This window comes from Aphelocoma coerulescens, chromosome 8 (genome assembly GCF_041296385.1).
Source record: "Aphelocoma coerulescens isolate FSJ_1873_10779 chromosome 8, UR_Acoe_1.0, whole genome shotgun sequence".
Lineage (NCBI taxonomy): Eukaryota > Metazoa > Chordata > Aves > Passeriformes > Corvidae > Aphelocoma > Aphelocoma coerulescens.
In genome coordinates this window covers 15,371,087-15,390,195 of record NC_091022.1, presented here as the reverse complement: position 1 = coordinate 15,390,195, position 19,109 = coordinate 15,371,087, and the positions used below count along the sequence as shown (strand labels likewise).

General features: G+C 38.4%; 1 long non-coding RNA gene across 5 annotated transcripts in view; it reads left to right on the top strand.

Moving 5' to 3' along the window:
• The window catches only part of LOC138114236 (uncharacterized), a 102,758-nt gene that overhangs the window by 67,885 nt on the left and 15,764 nt on the right, over window positions 1–19,109 (top strand). For all 5 annotated transcript variants that reach the window (XR_011152547.1, XR_011152546.1, XR_011152543.1 and 2 more), the window contains 2 exons: window positions 10,476–10,551; window positions 12,925–13,096. This is a non-coding gene — a long non-coding RNA (uncharacterized lncRNA). The remainder of the gene's footprint in view (window positions 1–10,475; window positions 10,552–12,924; window positions 13,097–19,109) is intronic.

Sequence of the window (19,109 nt, the reverse complement as noted above, 5' to 3'; positions counted from 1 at the left end):
TTATTAGGCCAGAAAGCATAAGCATGTTGAATATTTTTTCATTTGATGGTAAGGAATAAAAATAGTTTAGAAATAATTTTCTCATAAACATGGAATATGTGATCAGGCTACTCCCCGAATGGTTAAAATGAAGTGCATGGGTTACAGCAAAGATGAGATAATAAATTGTGTGAATTATTCTTTTAGTTTATTTTTGTTTGTAATAAAACTTAACTTCTTTTGCAAGCACATATTTACAGGCTTTTTTGCTCCTGTTACCTTGCTTGTAATAAATTTTGCACTGTGCTGTGTAAGGCAAGTAGCACGATAGCCAATGATCAGGTTTGCAGTAATAATGAACACTATAATAATAGTACTATAAGTATTCACAGGACTGTGGTGAGCTGAGGCTACCCCTCTCTGTGTTCAGGCTGGTCTCAGTCAAGTCCCCAGAGTCTCCAGGAAGAACAGCCAGTTTCAAAGCCTGGTTACTGCATGCTGAACAACAACTTCTAAATTGTTGGTTGGTTTAAAGTGGCTTGTGCTGTGCCTGGGACCTGCCTTGTCTTCAGCTGAGTATCCCACCTGGCCTGCCCTGTCCCTTGCCTGTGCCTTTGAATTGGCATCACTGACTCCACTGCTGCTGCTCAGGAAGCAATGTGGCCTCTTTTCTCCTTCCTGGATCGCCTCTTACCAACTAAATAGCTGAGCTTAACAGCAGGGGCTGGTGCCAGTGCTCCATGGCAAAGTTTCATCTGCCATGGGACTTGTTCAAGGTTAGTCTTCTCCCTGTCACTAGGGCAGTTGCCTTGTTAAGTGGAGGGAACATATTGTCACAGTTCTTTGCCTTTAGCTGTGGTTCCCTTTCCCCCCTTTTCCCCATTTCCTCTTTCTTTTTGTTTTCCCTTTCCCTGCATTTCTGTGAGCAGTCAAAACCAATATAACATCCTATGTTCAAATAGCTTTGTGGAAATGTATTTTACAGCTGAGTATATCTGCTTGAAAAGGGTTCTTCTCTCCTTTCTTTGCAGTTAAACTAGAAACATTTCTTAATGTACGTGAAGCATGAGTCTAGATGAGTTAAACAGACTTGACTTTATTTCTGATCACTATGTAATCACTCCTGTGTTTAAGGTGCTTGTGCAATATCTTAGTTTTCCTCAAGGAATGTGTAACATTCATCTCTTCCCAAGCAAGGTGTTGGAGGACATGCTCTTTCTAATAAAATACGTTTGGTTCAATCCCAGTGGTCCTTAAAGCCCCTTAGGTTGCTGCTAGGTTGCAGCACCTGGGAAAGAGAAGGCTGCAAGAAGAAAAAGATGAGTCAAAGTATTTTTTGTGGGATAGTTATCCTCAACCTGAGGGTCATGTGAGCTCTCTGACAAGTCCTGGGATATAATATATGTGTTTCAGCATCAAGCTAGCTGGGGAAAACTTGTTCATGCATGGTCCCACTTACACCCTTGCCCCTCTCCACTGCCTTAGAATGGGACCTGCCCAAGTGCTGCACATCCAGTGCCTCCAGCACCTGACACAGGTGGGAGCCTTGTGGGTTCAGTGCTGCCCTACCCCTGAGGAATTGAAGTCACTGCTCATGTTGTGCAGGAGTGGAAGGCATTGGATGCTTCCCCAATTCTCTCTCTTCCCTCTCTTCTGCACATTACATGCTCCCATGTGGGAAATGCTGCAGAGGTTTGAAGGGTGTAGGTACTGCTTTTGTGGAGATATGTTGAAAAGTTTTGACAGAGCTATATTGCTTGGATATTTTGTAACCTTTGAAAGTTTTGACAGGAACTTACTGCTGGCCTTTGTATTTTGATGCCTAGATGCTTATTGTGTGGATGCCCTAAACTTTCTGTCTATAATAAGACAATTAATTCTTTTGATATTTTATTTTTTACAAGACTATTATGACTTGAACTGCTTTTCTCATGACTCATGAGAATGGCAATTGGTAACCCACTAATATTTCTGCCCACAAGGGTTTGTAATTTTAGAAGTAATCACTTCCTGGCTGATGTAGATTTTGTAATGAGAAATACTAGATTTATGACTGCAGGATTTCTCACAGACTGTTTTATTGCTTAGAGGAATTGCTTTCTCTGTTGGGAAAATCCATCATTAGATGTCTGCCTCAAATGTTTTGTGGGTGGTTTATGCTTTGAGAATGCTAATGCAATCATTGAAACAATAATGATGATTTGAGATAGTATAATTGTTCCCCTTTGCTTCACTCCAGACACAGAATGAGCTGCAAGTGAAGCTAGGTGTGGGTTTGTAAGGGGACTTCACAGCCAGAAGGGAGTAATTGCAGTGTCGGGTTGTTGGGTTCTTGCCCCATCTTTTAGGATTATTCCACTTTCCTGGAATAGGTAACTGATTTCTGTACATACTAGCTGAGAAGGGTTGTTTGGAAGAGTGCAGGATTTGTCACAGTGATGATGACAATTGATTTTGAGGAAAGTCTCTACTGATGCATTTTTGCATGGAACCTCTCTAGGTGAAACCACTGCCTGCCTGTAGGACTGACGTCCTTGGGAAAGATGTTACAGAGGTTAACTCTTTGCAATTCCTAATGAAGCTTGGACCTCAAAGATGTGAATTTCACAGACCTGATGGAATTGAGATGTTTCTGGGCATGCCTGCTGGATGTGGAAATTTTGGAACCTCTTAAGCTTTTGTGAGGGAAACTTTAGTGTTCCCAGGGTTAGTTGATGTAGGTTGTGAGGATTAAAGTTCTGTTTTGAAATTCAAAATATGGGTACCTAAGACTGAAATGTATTGTGGATCTGTGGCCAAGGTTTGCTGTAGGCACATGCTCTCCAGGGATGTGTTGAAGCAGCTCTGGACAGCGTGGCTCAGCTGTGTGGTGCCGGGCAGTGGGCACTGCCTGGGGGCTCTGCAGCTCCTCAGGCTCTTCTGAGCACTGCTGGGGGAGCCTGGCAGGGGGGTACTTGGCTCATCAGCTCTTCCTGTTCCTCCCATGTAATGATGAACTAGTCCAGCCTGGGAGCACTAGGCAATAACTGCATGAACATGACTCTTATTGCAGCTAAGGAAGAAGTTGCTCTTATGTACAGTTTTATTTTCTGTTTATTTGCTCTTCCACTGTGAGTGGAGTATGTGTCTGCTTTTGTATTTAAGTGAAAGTAACTTCTAAGCTTTCTGTTCTAATTTAGTATTGTTTTGCCAGCTCTATGCCAATAGCACATCTCAGCAGAGAAACTGCTTCAGTCAGCAAGGACTTTCCTTCATGAATCTGTGTCTATAAAAAGAAATAGAAAAGAGAATGAGAGAGTGATCTTAGAAACATCATGCTTTGAAGCGCCACCATGTAACCTCCAGTGCCTTAATTTCTCAAATATATTTTCCTACATGTACTCTAGGGATGCTAAAGGCATCTGTTTCCTGGAGCGTGGAAAGCAGGGTACAGAAGAAGGTGGGAACCTATCTTAGAGTCATTTAACTATTCCCTTTGGATCCTGCTCTATCTGCTTTTGCCCCCATGCCCACTTTTAAGGACCCAGCTGAAGCCCTTGTGTCACTTCACTGCTTCTGTGAAGCTGCATTGTTGCATGGATTAGCATTTCTTTTCATTTTCTACTTTCTGTGTGCAATAGCTGTGTTCTGGGTAGAAACATGCTACCAGAGAAGCACCTGTGATGTATTGAAGTTTCAAATCTTTGTCTGATTTAGCATATTTTTGCTTTTTAATGTGATTCATTTCTGCACTGCTGATCTTATTCTGTATTGAAACAGCACATTTGTGAATAATTCAAGTTAGTTTCTGGAAAACAGTTTCAATAACTTTCATTTATTTAAACTATTAAAATAGCTTAAAATACAGAGAACAGTACCACTCCCGCTTTCTATTTAAATTGCTTCTCTAACCATTGAAATAGCCTTGAAATAAAGTATCTTGGGTTCTGCTTGACCTGATTCAATGTAACACTTAAGAAGTAGAATTACTGAAAAGATAGATGCATTCCCTATTTGGCTCAGGCTATTGAAATGGGAAGGGTATGAGTTTGCCACAGCTATTAATATGGTATTAATCCAGGGTATATTATATATTGCTTTAAAGTCTTATCAGGAGGACTGGATATCCTTTTGTAATGTGTTCTTTTGCTTTTTCTATACACTGATATTTTGTAGATGAGCCATTGCTCAATATGTAAAGTCTAAATGGCTCTTATACGATCGAGTATGATGTTATTGAATGCCTTACAAAGAGGCTGTATCCTCTGCACATTAAGATTGAGTCTGGTGCTTATTACGAAATCCAGACTTTTCAGATGCTAAATATGTGCTCTATCTTACAAGCTAAAAATGGTAGACTCCTGACAGTTTTGGGCTGTTGAGGCTAAATGACTCTCTTATGTCCATCTTTCTCTTTTTTGTCCTTATGGTTTCTGTATTAGGCCCTAGTTCTTAGCAGTATTAAATATCTCTGTGGATCCAGATGGCTAGAAAGTAGTAATGCCATTACAGTCTCTATTTTCTGAATCAGGGCTCTTGTTATTTTGACTTTTCCTATAGGATATCCCTGTAAAAATGTTAGATCTTAACATGGTGATAGCTTATTTTGTGTCTTTGATTTGCTGTAGAAGCTTTCATTGGTTATTTTCAGGTTGTTAAGATGTGTACTATAGCTTCATGCTGCTTAAGTTTGCTTCTACCATTCTTATTTTAGGTGGGTTTTCAGATGCACAAAGGAAAGTTTTTAAATCATTGATGTGTACAGTTACTCCCATGATATCTCCTTGCTTCCATGTAAGCAAATAGTTCAAGAATGTCTTGGTTCATTTCTCCTTTTCTGATGAGAATCTCGTAAGAAAATTGCATGAAAACCAAGGAATTAAACTCTCGTCTGCTTTTATGAATAGTCTGTCTCTTTCTGTCCTCTAATTTTTTATTGATTTATTTTAAAAAAGTTATTCTGTGCCTGGTTTGTCAATTTGTTGGCAGTGTGTTGATAAGGACTTTATTTCCATGGCCTAGTCTCTCTGAGATAATTAAAATTAAAAAGTTCCACTCCTGTTTTCCTGCACTCAAGTTCTTTTAGTTCATTCATTGGCAGCAGAGGCACAGTCCAGTCCTTCACCCTGTCCAGTGTTCAGCTTCCCATTCATCAAGATTAATAATAATCAGAGAGCACGCACATGGAGGGAGGTATTGATTGTCATTAAAATGTTGGATTATATCTTAAGGAGTCTGGTTTTGCTCCTTACTGTCACAGCACCTGATTGAGTTTGGATGGATAAAACTATTTCTAGTCTACATCTGACGCATGATGGTGCTCCAGAGCCCTTACTTGTTTAAACATATAAGCCATTTGAAATAGGGAACACTAAAAAAGGTTAGTGGGGTGACAAGAAAAATGATCTTATTTTGGAAGGAATGCAGATACCCTTAAAAAAAAAAAAAAAAAAAGAAAAAAAAAGAAGGAAAAAACTAATAAACATGGAGAGTGGAACTATTCATAAAAGACTCATAAAAGAGGCCATGGAGAGCAAACCTCCTAATTTGATTTTTTAAAAAAATATTTAAAGTACAGAAAGTGAGATGTATGCAGATTAGATTGTTCCCAAAAGAGGTTATTAAACACAAGTGTCACTTGGTTTTATTTGGTTAGGTTATTCATAAAATTGATTGCATAACTATCTATGTGAACATGCTGAAAAAGCATGAGAACTCCTTAAAACCTTTCCCTATGCTTTTCCTTTTCCCTAAATTTTGTGGCTTGTGCATATGCGGGGGAAAATATTAATTTGATCTGCATCTCCATTCATTCGCCACTTCCAGAAGACAAAAATCTTAATTGTTTCTGAATAGGAAAAAAAATACTTCTATCTTAATGTAGGAAAACTTGGTGGAACCACCAGTAAGAAGAGATAAATGATGTGTAATAGATGTAGTTTAATACAAAAATAAAAGAATGAAAAGAATATTATGTACCTTTCAGGTTTGGGTTGTAGTCTTTTCTGGGAATTGCTAATTATGTTGCAATGATTGTTAATAATGCAAGTTTGTTATTGGTACATTAGTACATTTTTAATTGTATCCATATGAGTAGGAAATGGGTACAGAGTTCTCAGAACTGGCAAACACAAAATTGAAGCTGTTGTGAAATGAAATAAGGCTTGAATTCAGCCTACAAGTTAAATTGTTTTTGAAAAAGTAATCAGCAAAAATACGGACTTATTTCATGGATAAACTGGACCTTATGTTGACAGTCCTGTTCAAAATTATTTTAAGAGCACCTTCTTCCTTTGTGCAAAAGGTGTGAATAAATGTGCATCCAACAGTAAACCACATTTAAGATCTATTAGGAAAAAAAAAAGTTTGTTAATGACCCCAGCTGCAGTTGTTTGAGGGCCCTTCTCCCTGGTGTGGGCTTTGTATCCCTTGTTAGTACATGCAGATTCCAGCTCTTCCTTGTACAGGCAGCAGCTAAGGCCACTCCGTTGCATTTATCACATTTCCTCTTTTAAAGATTAGCATGTAATAGGTGAACAGAAACACATTACAACTTTAAATCTGCATGTGCTCTCTTATTTTGAAACTGATGGAAAATTAAAAAAAAGACCCCAAACAAACACAAACCCTGCAAAACAAAACAACCCACTAACAAATGAATGCTTAGTGATTGCTTTGCTTTCAATCTCCAAAGAGAGGATTTCAGCCACATGCCAGTGGTTGTGTGAGGGTTGCAGAGCAGACCTGGGGAATGAAAATCAGATCTCTTGTCTAAGCCAGGTTGTCCTTTCTTCTTTTGAAACAGACCTGCATATACCTATTAGGGTATTTTCAGTAATTATTTTAGTGTAATAATTACACTAAAATACTTATCTATTTTCCTATCAACCACCTTTCTCTTTGCTGGTACTCACTTGGACAAGGTGGATTCTCTTTCTTCATTAATTAGTGTAGGTGCTGAGTCAGAGAGCAGGGTCATGTGGAGGTGGAGAGAAGCAGGGGGAAGCTGTGGAACATGAATTCACAAGTTTGGCCTGGAGCAGACATGTTTCTTGATGCACAGGTAACAATGTTTCTTGTCCCTTTTCCAGTCTGCACATCTTTGTCTCCTTTGCCACACTCTCCACTCTCTTAAGAAGAAGGCTGGACAGCAGAGATCTTTAACATAACAGGCATGTTTCTCAAAGGCAGCAGTTGAAATGATCTGACACTGAATATGTTTAAGGCTAAATTGTGCATATTTATCCTTAGTTGAAAAGGATCATTAGATTATGCCTATGCTCATATGAAATCGATAGTAACCTGCAGTGAGCCTGTCCTCTCTTTTATGGTATTACAGATGCGAGTATTTTACACGTAAATAGGGCAAGATATGAAACAGAGTGTGTACTACTTTGAGCTGGGAGACATGGACCATAAATCAGGATATGTGTGCATAATTACAAGGTATCAGAACAAGTCCCGAGGGTATTTTTAGCACTGTAAAATGTTGGATAGACCTGCTTTCCTTCAGAACATTATCCTTCTAATTTCTTCACTCCTAGGTACCAGACAGTTTTGTTGGCCAGATTACTTGATATGGTAGCAGTGTGATAAATGGCAACTGCAAGAGTATATTGTGTTTAATTGCACAATCAGAGTTTAAAACTACTTCTGATTAAATTGTGCAAAGGCTCTGAACTAATTTTCTGAAAATGTCTCCAGGGTTAAACACTTTCTTAGCTAACATTTGGATGTGAAAGTCAGAGGCTTGGTTTTTTTTGTACTGATGTGCAATATTTTGGGAAGAGAGAATCACAGAATCATTAGGTTGGAGAAGTCCTCTAAGGTCCAACCCTTAACCCAGCACTTCCAAGACTATGACTAAACTGTGTCCCTAAGTGCTATATCTACACATCTTTTAAATCCCTGCAGGGATGGTGACACAACCACTTCCTTGGACAGCCTGTTCCAGTGCTTAAAAGTCCTTTCAATGGAGAATTTTTTCCTAATATCTAATCTAAATCTAGTTCAACTTGAAGCATTTTCTGTCATACTATTGCTCGTTACCCAGGACTGCCTCCCACCTTGCAGCTTCTTTTCAGATAATTTTAGAGAGTGATAAGGTCTGCCTCAGCCTCCTTTTCTCCAGACTGAACAGCCTCAGCTCCCTCAGCTGTAAATTCTTGGCTGCCACTTCAGGATCTACTTGAAAGCCATCAGTGAATACCTGGTGCTCAGAATCTCTGAGTGACACGGGCTGTTTAACACAGGCAGTGTCTTGGGCAAAATTCTCATTTTGATGCATGTAAAACTACAGCGCCAAAAACAAACAAAAAATGAGGGAGGAGTGAGATGAATAGAAATGTCCCATCTGTTTGTATTGTCCACTTGAGCTGCCATTGTCTGAGGTGACAGGAAGGAGGAGGGTGGAAAACAAACCACCACTGACATGAAAAAGCATGGGAAGTATCTCAGTGGTAAGAAAAGCTGTGCTTTTTTCTTTTTCATGTAATGGAAGCTTCTGTGCAGCCTGAGAGTGTGTATTCCCCATTGCAACAGAGTTCAGGCTTAGGAGTTTAGTTAGAGCTTTTATGTGATTATTGTTCCTAAGAACAGATTTCAACCCTGCTGTTTAGTCAACATTGACGATTACATCCAAACAAAAGGAGGGTCGTTTATATTTTTTTCTGCATTACCTGGCACTAAATTTCTAATTCGGCCCCCAAAGTACTGGATCCAGATTCAGTTTTCCCTGACTAATTCAACTGTGTATTTTAAGTCCTGTGCTATCCCCTGTACCATCCTACATTTGCACAAAACCAAAGCAGTATTCTTACAAGACCTTAAAAAAGCAGTTATCCCATGTAATTTCATAAGAGACTAACAAGATTCCTTGAGATGCCCTGTGTGTTATTCCTGTCTCTGTGTAAAAAGAAGCACCTTGGATGGCAGATGGGTGCAGTGGTAAGAGGGGATAGAAGAACAGAGCTACCAAGCTGTCTTCTTTTTCCTTAAGGAAGATAGGAGAGGAACATGTGAGATAATAGGTATGAGAGATCTTATCCATTTCATGGAAGAGGGTCTAGATGAAAAAATTCTGTCATGCTTTTGCAATGAAACTCTCCACTGCTACTGTAACACCTGTAATCTTCTCTGTGAGTTTCTGAATATGAATTACTTGTCATCCTTTTATTAAATGGTTTTCTTCTAAAAGTGAAGATAGAAATGTCTTTTAATGTGTTTCTAAGGTTCAAAAGGAAAGACCTCTGCACTGATCTAATTTCCTGAAAGCCCCTTATTCTGATATACTTCTACCTTTTGTGGAGCAACTAGCTGTCATTTAGCTTGATTTAGCTAATTTACTCATATCAATTAATTGGATAATGAGCCATAGGCAGGCTTTCAGTATCTGAAAACTATTACCTTCATTTTGCCATTTTCTGCAGGAGAAAATGGAATATACAATTTCCCCAAATGTTCTAGAAACATGTCTATTTTAATAAAATTAAATTGCCACAATGTCATTTGTCTTTCCTGTTCTATATTATTTTCAAATCAATTTTTTACATTGTTCTTCACTTACTTGTACTGAGTAAGGACGTTCTCATCTCTTAAAATGGTGATATCACTCATGACACCTGAACATCTGCACCTGTTGCTTAAATTGTGTAGCTTGCACTAGTAGCTCTGTGGGTGATATGTGGTAGATAATTTCAAACTAGATTGATAATCATAAAGCTAGTTTGCTGTCATTTCATTCCTTGATCTAATAGATAAAAGAAGTCAAACTCATGAATTTCTGTTTACTGCTGTGGATGGCTGGGCTATGGATTTCTTTTTTTTTTGTGGCTTGGTAAAGTATTTGTAACATGGCCTAAAATATTTTGAGATTAAAGGTACTACACCAACTAAAGGGACATTAAGCAATATGTGTCCTAAACGCAGACATTATCCAGCACTTAGAAATAAATGCAAAAAAAATACTTTGCAAAGGTATTAAACATTTAACAGCCTTAAAAATACATTTTTAATAACCTTACAAAATAGGCTTTCAGCTTAACTTTTATGCAGTGGTAATGTTCTTCTTCAGATTTTCACATATACTGATAATAACATCAAAACACCTTTAAAATTCACTGTATGAAGCATCTGGGGAACTTTTTTATTAAGTCTGGTACTTTTAGTTTTATTATTGGTTAGAATTATTACTATCTGACTTGTACCTGCCTTTTCTTTATGCTCCCACCTAGGTATATTAGTCAGTTTAGTCATACTGAACCCTACTGATTTTGACAAGATAGAGCTTTCAGCAGCAGTCCAGGGTCTCTGGATTTTTGACACTGTGTATGGACTTCCAAGGTGACTGGTGTTTAAGATGCAATCTTTGCATCTTAAAGATACCTCCTCTGTGAGCAGATGATGTCAAAATATATGTTTCACTTTATATACTGTGATTAATTTCTATGAGTTTGAAATATCACACTTCCTATGCAGAAGGGCTGGATCTGTAACTTTTGTGTTTGTCCTCATGACAGGTCTGTTTTCAATACACAGTCCAAATGTATGCCTAAAGCAAATAAACACGCTAAAGAACTCACACGTCTAAAGAAGGTGAGGTTTTTTCCATATTTGTGTTATTCTTATTTGTTTCAAACCATGTAAATCATACTTGTTCTTAGCAGGAAAATTGTAGTGGTGGGAAATTTTACATTAGCCCTAAGATAGACCTTGAATATTAAGGGTGAATCTTTTAAGGTTTTAATATGCGTTAATATGCATTTTCCAACAGTTAGTTGAAACTCTAAAGGTGCATTTTGTGAAGGCCTGCAGCATATTCCTGAGGGCTCGTTATCTTGTCAAAGCTTGTAAGATATGGGCACTGCAGGAGTGATGTTGTTACTCAGTGGGTTAATATGGAGTTAGATTTTTTTGCATGGTGCTAGGAGGGAAATGCTGCAGTAGATACAGATGGAGATGAAAATGCAAGATCCTGATTCTAAATTTGTTTTGGACAAATTGGATTTGTTGCTCTTCAGCTTTCATTCTGAAAACTCTCCTGTGACTATTGTCAGCTGAAGTGTTTGACTGAGAAGTGTGCGCATTTTAGTGATGGATATAGTGATCCTGGTAAACACTTTGGGGCTTTCGTGATGCAATATGCTGTGTAAGTGTTTGTGTCGTTTTATGAGGGAGTGGGCAGAAGCTTATTGAAGTAAAAAGTAGAATAAAGCCCACACAGTTTCAGCAGCCATTAGTTTCATTAAAGCTAGTACAAAGATAGGAGTTAAATGATTTGTGGATATATACAAATGTCTTAAAGTAAAAAAGCAACACAGAATCCAATGCCATTATTGCTGGGAGAAGTGCCAGCATTCTCATTATTTTTAATGACTTCCAAACTGGGCCTGTAGTGACTGATGAGGTAAGCAATTTCAGATGGGAAATGTGATATACTCAATACTGGAACGTGCTGAATGCCCTCAGTTGTTAGGGGCCATGGCTGTGCTCAGGATACTGTGAGAGGTAGCAGACAAATTGTAGGTTGAAGGTCACTTCTCTACGAAGAGAAAACCGAAATTTTTTCTATGTTGCTGAATAAAATAGAACAATCCAGATGATAAAAATTGTATGTAATGACACTGCTCATGAAAAAACATTCATCACTGAAGAAAGATAGATACTAAAGAAAACAACTATAGCTCTTTAGATTCATTCCAATATTAAAAATAATTTTAGAAGCACCAGACAAAACCCTTAGTAACTGTTTCTGTTTATTAAAAAAGATAAGCATCTTACAAAGATATGGTGGTTGTTAATAATGAAGTGACAGCTGTGAGAGGCACTTACCTCAGAAGCAGGTGGCCTGTGGTTCCCATGTGCCTGATGTCCCCCTCCTGTACTGCTGGGTGTGCTGGAGAGCTGTGTCCCTCAGAAATCCCACCAGCACTCATCTTGACTCCTGGTAGGGAGGCAGTGCTTTGGTGTCTCCTCCTGTGTAGGAGGGAGTTTGCAGAAGTAGCTCCTCCAAGAGGGAAGGATCCCAGTTGGAAACACCCCTGACTGCCTGTGGGGCTGCCTGGCTCCCTGGGCATTAAGCAGGATGTGTGAGTCAGAAGTTCTGAACAGTAAATCAGGGAAACTGCAAATGCTGGAAGTGTTTTAATGGTAAAAAAGGGATTTCTTCAGAACCTGGGCTCCTTTTTTTCCCTCTGGCACATAATTTCTGTATGTAGAACAGGAGGCTGGGCAGCTTCTTGCCCCCATCTGCCCCAGGCTGACCTGTTGGCTAGCCTGGGGATAAGGCATCCCTTATCATCCCTTCTGGCTGGGTGTACCTGCAGAGCTATGGTTCCTATTGTGCCAAATATGCTAAAAATTAAAATATTTTCAGTTTTTTAAAGTTGCCTATTGGGACTTAAGGCAATGAAAAACAGTGCTTAGTGCTGAGCAGAGAAGTTGTGTAGTGCCACTCATGTGATGATGAAATGTCAGCTTTGGAAGTTAAAATTACTGGAAAGATGACCCAGTGATAGCACACAAACCCAAAAATTTGGCAAATTTAAAGCTTGACACAAAGCTGTGATTTTTTTCTCTCTTCTTTTTTTTAAAAATTTATTTTTAAATGATGGAGCTTGCTGTGATATGATACTTTGAAAGCTAAAAATATAGCTAGTTTGCAAAGATATTAGATAATTTCATAGAATATTGGTCAATTGATGGCTATTAAAAAAAAAACATGACAGGCAGCCCCTATCTTAGGAAACCCATGAATCACTGGCTGCTCGAATTTCAAGAAATAAATCAGAGGAAGGCTCATTCTCTGTGCCTCTCTTTTGGTCACTCCATTACTGATCACCACAGAAATGGGGCACAGTGGTGACCTCACCCCAGAGCCAATGCTGTATGCCTGCTCCCACGTCCAAAGGTTATTTGCAGGGTCAAATGTAGATGTAAGAAGTTATTATTGTCTCATTTATATTTCAGCTGGGAGCCTTGCAGTCATCATCCAAGCCGTTTGTGCCCTGGTGGTCCTGCCTGATTTCAGGCACCCCAGATGTGGTCTTAGGCCAGAGAAGGTAAAGAACATCTCTCAGCAGGCTAAGTAGCCTCTGCAGCTGAGCCACTGCACATGGAGTTGCAGCCAGTGGAAATTCAGGTGAGCACTCTACTGTACAAATTTTCACTGCCCTTGAGTATAAGTTACTCTACACACATAGTAATATCCATAATTAAAATGCTCCCTTGAAGTAAATAATTAAATGAGGATTATGGTTATGAGCCAGAAAGTGACACAGGTGACAGGGTTACCTTAAGTAGGACAATTAAACTGTAAATTAAAATTAAATTTCTCCATGTAAGTAGAATATTGTGTAAGGTAATTATCTAAGAGTAATAGGTTAGGTCTGTACACTGTATCAATAAGTCCTAGAGATCTTTAGAAAACAGATTTTCTACCCTTTTTTTTTTGTATCTTTATTAAAAAAAAACCCCGAAACCCCCCCTAATTTAAATGAGAAAAAAAGCCCAAAGGACAGTTTCAATGTTTTTTGGCAAAATTGATGTTTTGTTGAAGTTTCGTTTAAGTGACGTTTTTCCTTAGCAAATGCTTTTATTTTTTTTTAATGTAGTGCAGATATTGAGTCCTGTGGGAGTGTTTGCTGGAGAGATGCTTCTGTGCCTGAGCAAAGCTTGGTTAGAAGGAGAATGTGCCATCAAAGTTAGAAAGTTACAGCTTCTCACTTACAGCATGCACTATAATTGGTTCTAGCTATTAGTACCTTTGTGCAAGCTCAAAGATTATTTAGTACCACATTACTGAATTCACTATATTTCATGTTTTAAAAAAAAATAGTTCCTGTGTGAGTTAAAAGTCAAGTTTTATTTCATTCTGTTTTAACAGAATTAATTTATTCTCCAGGTACAGAGTGATCCTAGGTCCTGACAGTCCCTAAATCAAGGAGTTATGAGCTGCACAAAATGTTCTCTAGATAGTACAAACATGTTTTTGCTCTTTATTTTTTTTAAAACAGATCAGTGTTGTAGAAAATACTAGTTGTAAACAAAATTTTGGAAAAAAACCCCTGGTGTCCTAGTCCAAAGTAAAAAAATCTTTTCTGAAAAAAAGGTCATGATTTTTGAGAAAAAGAAAAGATTTATCTTCCAAGGAAATGGTGTTTGAAAAACACTGTAAATTGATGCTACAACTAGAAGTCAAAAAATAGTGGGTTTTTTTGTTTGTTTTTTTGTTGTTTTTGTTTTTATTTTTTTTAATAAAAATAATGAATAGAACTAAGTATAAATTAGCTTTAGGCGAAGTAGATATTTAAAAACAAATTTCAGGAGTTCTGGAGGCAATCTCAGAAGCTTTGGGCACTTTTAGTACTAACTTCATTACCCCTTTTGGAGTTACAGATATTTTTGGCTTTGCCCAAGGGAGTAAGGCAGCAGCCACTGCAGGTGCAGTTAGGGCTGTGTTAACGGCAGGATTTACCAAATCCTTGTCCCTCCTTACACAGCCAGTCTGACCTTGTTCACCCAGTTACTTTTGGGAGTCAGAACGCTGTGAGCATGTGAAAGGTCTGTGCCCTTCTGTCCTCAGCAGTTTACCAGCAGGTCACCCCTCTCCTGTCATTGCACAGCCCGGGCATGCTGCACGGTGGCTTTCTGGGAGGGAAACACAGCTGGGGCTTGCTGCTATCTCAGCTGCTTTGCTGGTGTTATTTATCACAAAAGTAGGAGAATTATGTTATCTGATGCTTAGATAATTTGTTATGATATGCTACACTTGCACAGAGTGGGATTTTTATTAAAAGTTTTGTTAAAGTTAAATAATCAGAAATTCTGATTTAAAAATCCAGATTAGACTCTGAATAGAGTATTTCTGTATCTTTTTTCAACCTTACAATTTAAACCATGCCAGGCTGCTAAAACAGAGCATCAAAATTCCTCAAAATATTTTAATACTTCTCATTTTTTACTGACTCATTTTATACTGTAATTTTTAAACTCTGCTTCTAATGTTATGTTTTAACCAATTTATTAAGAGAAACAAGATTTTGACATCTTTGTTACTCTCAATTCAGAGAGAAAGGAACAGTTCTTTCTTTGATGTACGATCTTAAAGCTGGAACAATTTAAATCACTTTTTGGATATTGTACTCCGTTTAGTAAAATATTTAGTGTCATTATGATAGTGTAAACCATTAGACTGCAATTACACTAGCACAGCACAGAGCCTAATAGTTCTTTTGGAACACAACAGTGATGCATGATTGCTCCATTAGGATTGGAAGTCTTGAAGCACTAAGGTTATTAAAAAAAATGAATCACGTTTACGGTCTTGATTTTGTTAGATTGTAATAAAAATATCTTATTTATGGATATAAGTACTACTGTGTCAACCTCTTAACAAATTATTAAAAAAATAGTGCAAGAACTAGTAAGGGTTCTTTGGATTATGATTATGAGTTTCTTTGCCTTGCTAAAGCTGGAAATCCAGAACCTCATCTGTATCTTCCCAAACGTGTTTTACAGGCAGGTTGTACTGCGGCATGTTTTCAGGACTTAAATGAGACTGCTTTTACAGATATTTATGAGCAGTGTTTTGAGGATTGTGAGAAAGTTTAAATCATGTTATTGGCTAAATATTCTTTTTCAAAAAATGCCCAAACGTACAGCCAATATACTCACATAATTTCAAAGACAAATATCGATGAAAGGTAGGAGGAAGCATTTTCTTTTTGCTACCTTGCTTAGCTTGGAAAGCATTTAATAAGAGAGTTTATACACATAGCCAGCTTTTCACAGCAACAGGGGAATAAAAAGCATTTTGAAAATAAAAAGGAGATAGTAAAAATTTTAAAAATGAGATCAGCCACTGAAGAGCTGCATTAACACTGGTAGTAACATTTAACTAACAAAAGTGATTTCATTTGAAATTGCTGGCATTTCTTTACATTTGGGCATATGGATGTCAGTAGCACATCTGCCTGTGCTTAATATAGTCAGAGACTGCAAAAAGACTGAGCTAGTCACCACTGAGAAAACTGTTGGGGACTAACAACTGTAGGTATTTGAAGATAATTCCTGATCCAGCAATTGATATACTGAAAAATAAAGAAGGAAAAAACCATAATTGGCTGACAAATTCATTTGAGAAATTAATTTAGAAGTTTAGCAAGAATTTCTGGGGGTGTGAAAAAACCCTTGAATTTTGGGCTGAAAATTATTTGTGTGCACTTCAAAAGTGGAACAAGAATGAGTTTTGCCTTTGATGACACGAGGGATCCTGGGCTTACCCTGGTGTTGCAGGAGTAAACATGCAGCAGCTGGGTGATCAGCTGGTGCAGCGGCTGAGCTTTCCTCATTGCATTCTTGCTGCAGGAGTGCAACCAAGAGAGAGGAGGAGCAGAAATCAGAGGGAATATGAAGAGTGAGCAAGATGGTTAGACTGCAAGAATAAAGAGAAAGCAAGAAAAAGAGAATGTATGGAATAGACAGAAACAGTGATGTCCCTTACTGTTGGGGCCCTCCCCCTGCCATGTAGCCCTGGGAGAGGGGCCCTGAGGGGAGGCACGGGGTTTCCCTGGCCCTGGTCAGCCTCGTTCCCCACTGGTTGTTTTGTGTTCCCTGCGTGGGCAAGGACCCTCGGGTCCCGTGATTGAGCAGTTCCTCGGCAGAGCCCCGGCCATGCGGCTGGAGAAATGAACATCTCTGAAACATCTAGCAAGAATTGGTCCGTATATATTTCTTTTCCACGGGACTCGTTTGATACATCGTGTTGCAGTACCCGCGCTGTAACACCTTACTGTAATGGATTCCTTGTTGTGAGTGGTGGATGAAGAAAATTTGTAGACTTATAACAGCTTTTAGGTAGAGTTAGACAATATCATCTGTCGTAGCTCATTTCTCTTAGTTTGGATGACTTGTCTTTCACATTGAAAAGTAGTTCAAGTCAGTGGAAATAAACTTTTATCTTTGACTGATTAAATATTGCTTAACTTGCATTCTCTGAAATAAGTGTAAAGCATATGGAATATGTTAACTGTCTGCATCTGCAATTAACCCCATGCTTAGGTCTATGTGAATTATGGTTTTGATATGGAATTTAAAAATGTGAGCATAACTTAAAACACTCTATTAGTGAGAAAGGGGGTGTGTTTTAATATAGAATTAACAAATATGACTCAAGGGTAGAAGGTGTTGCTTTAGAAAAATGATACAGTTTAAATAAGGCAGTTGAAAAGAACACATTAAAATAGCTTTTTAAAAATGTTTGTTCTTTGAATTGTGTCCATTATCTTGACAAGAACATGTAAGAAATTAATTTGTATGAGCTGTGGTATAGGAGAGACCTGGATCCTTTTAAGGGTACTCTGGAATGGAGGGTACTGCATTCTTTGCAGTAATTTTCTTTTCTTTGAAGTAACGCAGAAATAGGCATGAACCTCTAACATTCAGGGTCATGTCACAGTTCCTGGATTTGGACCAGCAGCTGGACCCATCCACCAAACTCCTGCGGGCTTGGGACTCTGCTGACTGCTATAGAAGACAGTCCTATGGCTGATAATCTGTTCCAGTAACACCAATTCCTTAATAGCTGTCAGGAAAAAAAAAAGTAATTTGAAATATGGCAGTACTGAAGGAAACTGCTTCAAAAAGCTGCAAGTCTCTTCCTCACCAACTTTTATTTAAAGAATCCCAGGCAGAGTATCTCAGCATGCACAACACAGGCTTGTGATCTTTTCTGTGTATTTTAGTGGCAAGATGGATGTTATCTTCCCTCTTATTTGGGACGCTTTCTAACAAAATTTACCTGCCATTGTGCAATTGTCTCTCACCTAGATAATGTGGGAGAACTGCTAAAATGAAGCAACAAAAGTGCTGTATAAATTACTTTGTTGTGTATTAGCAAAAGTGTATGTAAAGAGTCCTGTATAGCCTTTTAGGGCAAATCCAGTTCCTCCCCTGTACGCTGTAGAAGCACTGATAGCTTTAAGTGAAAGTTGGAGTGAATCTGTACACTGGCAAGTGACTTTAGCTGTCTGTGCCTTGGCGTTGACTGCATCCTCTGGCTGTTCACAGCAGCTGCTTCTTGTTTTCGAAGCTCTTCCCACATTTTATTGTTTAAAATGAACTCTGGCTTTGAATACTGTAGCTTGATTTTGTTGCTGTTCCGTTTTGTGGCGCTCTTGCAAGGATTTTTTGGCTTATTTTCTAGAGGAATGAGGTGAATATGGCCGTGCTGGTGTCTCCAGGGCACTTAGTAACTGCTGTGCTGAGTTTCAGCCACGTTTGATGGCATGAGATGTGTGGGGTCCTTCCCAGGCTGTGCACCATATCTCCACCTGTGTCACTGGGGCACCCCCACTTGCCTTGTTGATGCCTTGTACTGGCAGAGCTAATCTTAGCACTCTCTTTCTTGATTACAGTTTAATGTAGTTAGTTAGGATTTTGAAGTTCGTTGACTTGTTTTTTCTCAAATATCAGCTGTCAGAAGCTCACTTAGGTCTCATGAAACAGGTGCAGTTTTTGAACTGATTTAAATGAAGAAGGGAGAGACATTTGGTAAATATTAATTGGGAGACATTGAGTCAGGAGAGCAGGCAAAATGGAAAAAAATTATGAATTTGACAGTGCCCAACAAATGTTGGGGGTTTTTTTGTTTGGTTTGTGTTTTTGGTTTTTTTTGGGAGTTTTTTTGTTTGTTTGTTTGTTAGGCAATGTAGATATTTGATTTTGTGATTCTGTGGAGCCCTTCAAAAGGCTGTGCTCTCTGACTCATTAATGGATGGAAGCATTTGTTACCCGATTGTGTGGCACCTCAGTCATTATCTTTTTCATGAGTGTTCTAGTTTTGGATTCCTTCTATGTCTTCTAATATTTCAAAGAAGTAAAAATGATAACATGGGAGATAAACATGGAGATTTTTTCCATCCAAGTAACATAGATTGCAAAAAGCTTACCTTGAAGCATTGAACATGAAGTGAATACAGGAGTCCCAGCCCATTTTAAATGCTATCTTGGTTTTATGACAACTATATTACAGTTTCCTAATCCATGGACCTACCTTACGGGAAATATTTGTAGATAAAACTTTGTGGATCGTGATAAAGTAAGGAAAATGTTCCTTTATTCTCTGATGATGCTGAAATCTAAAAAAAAATATT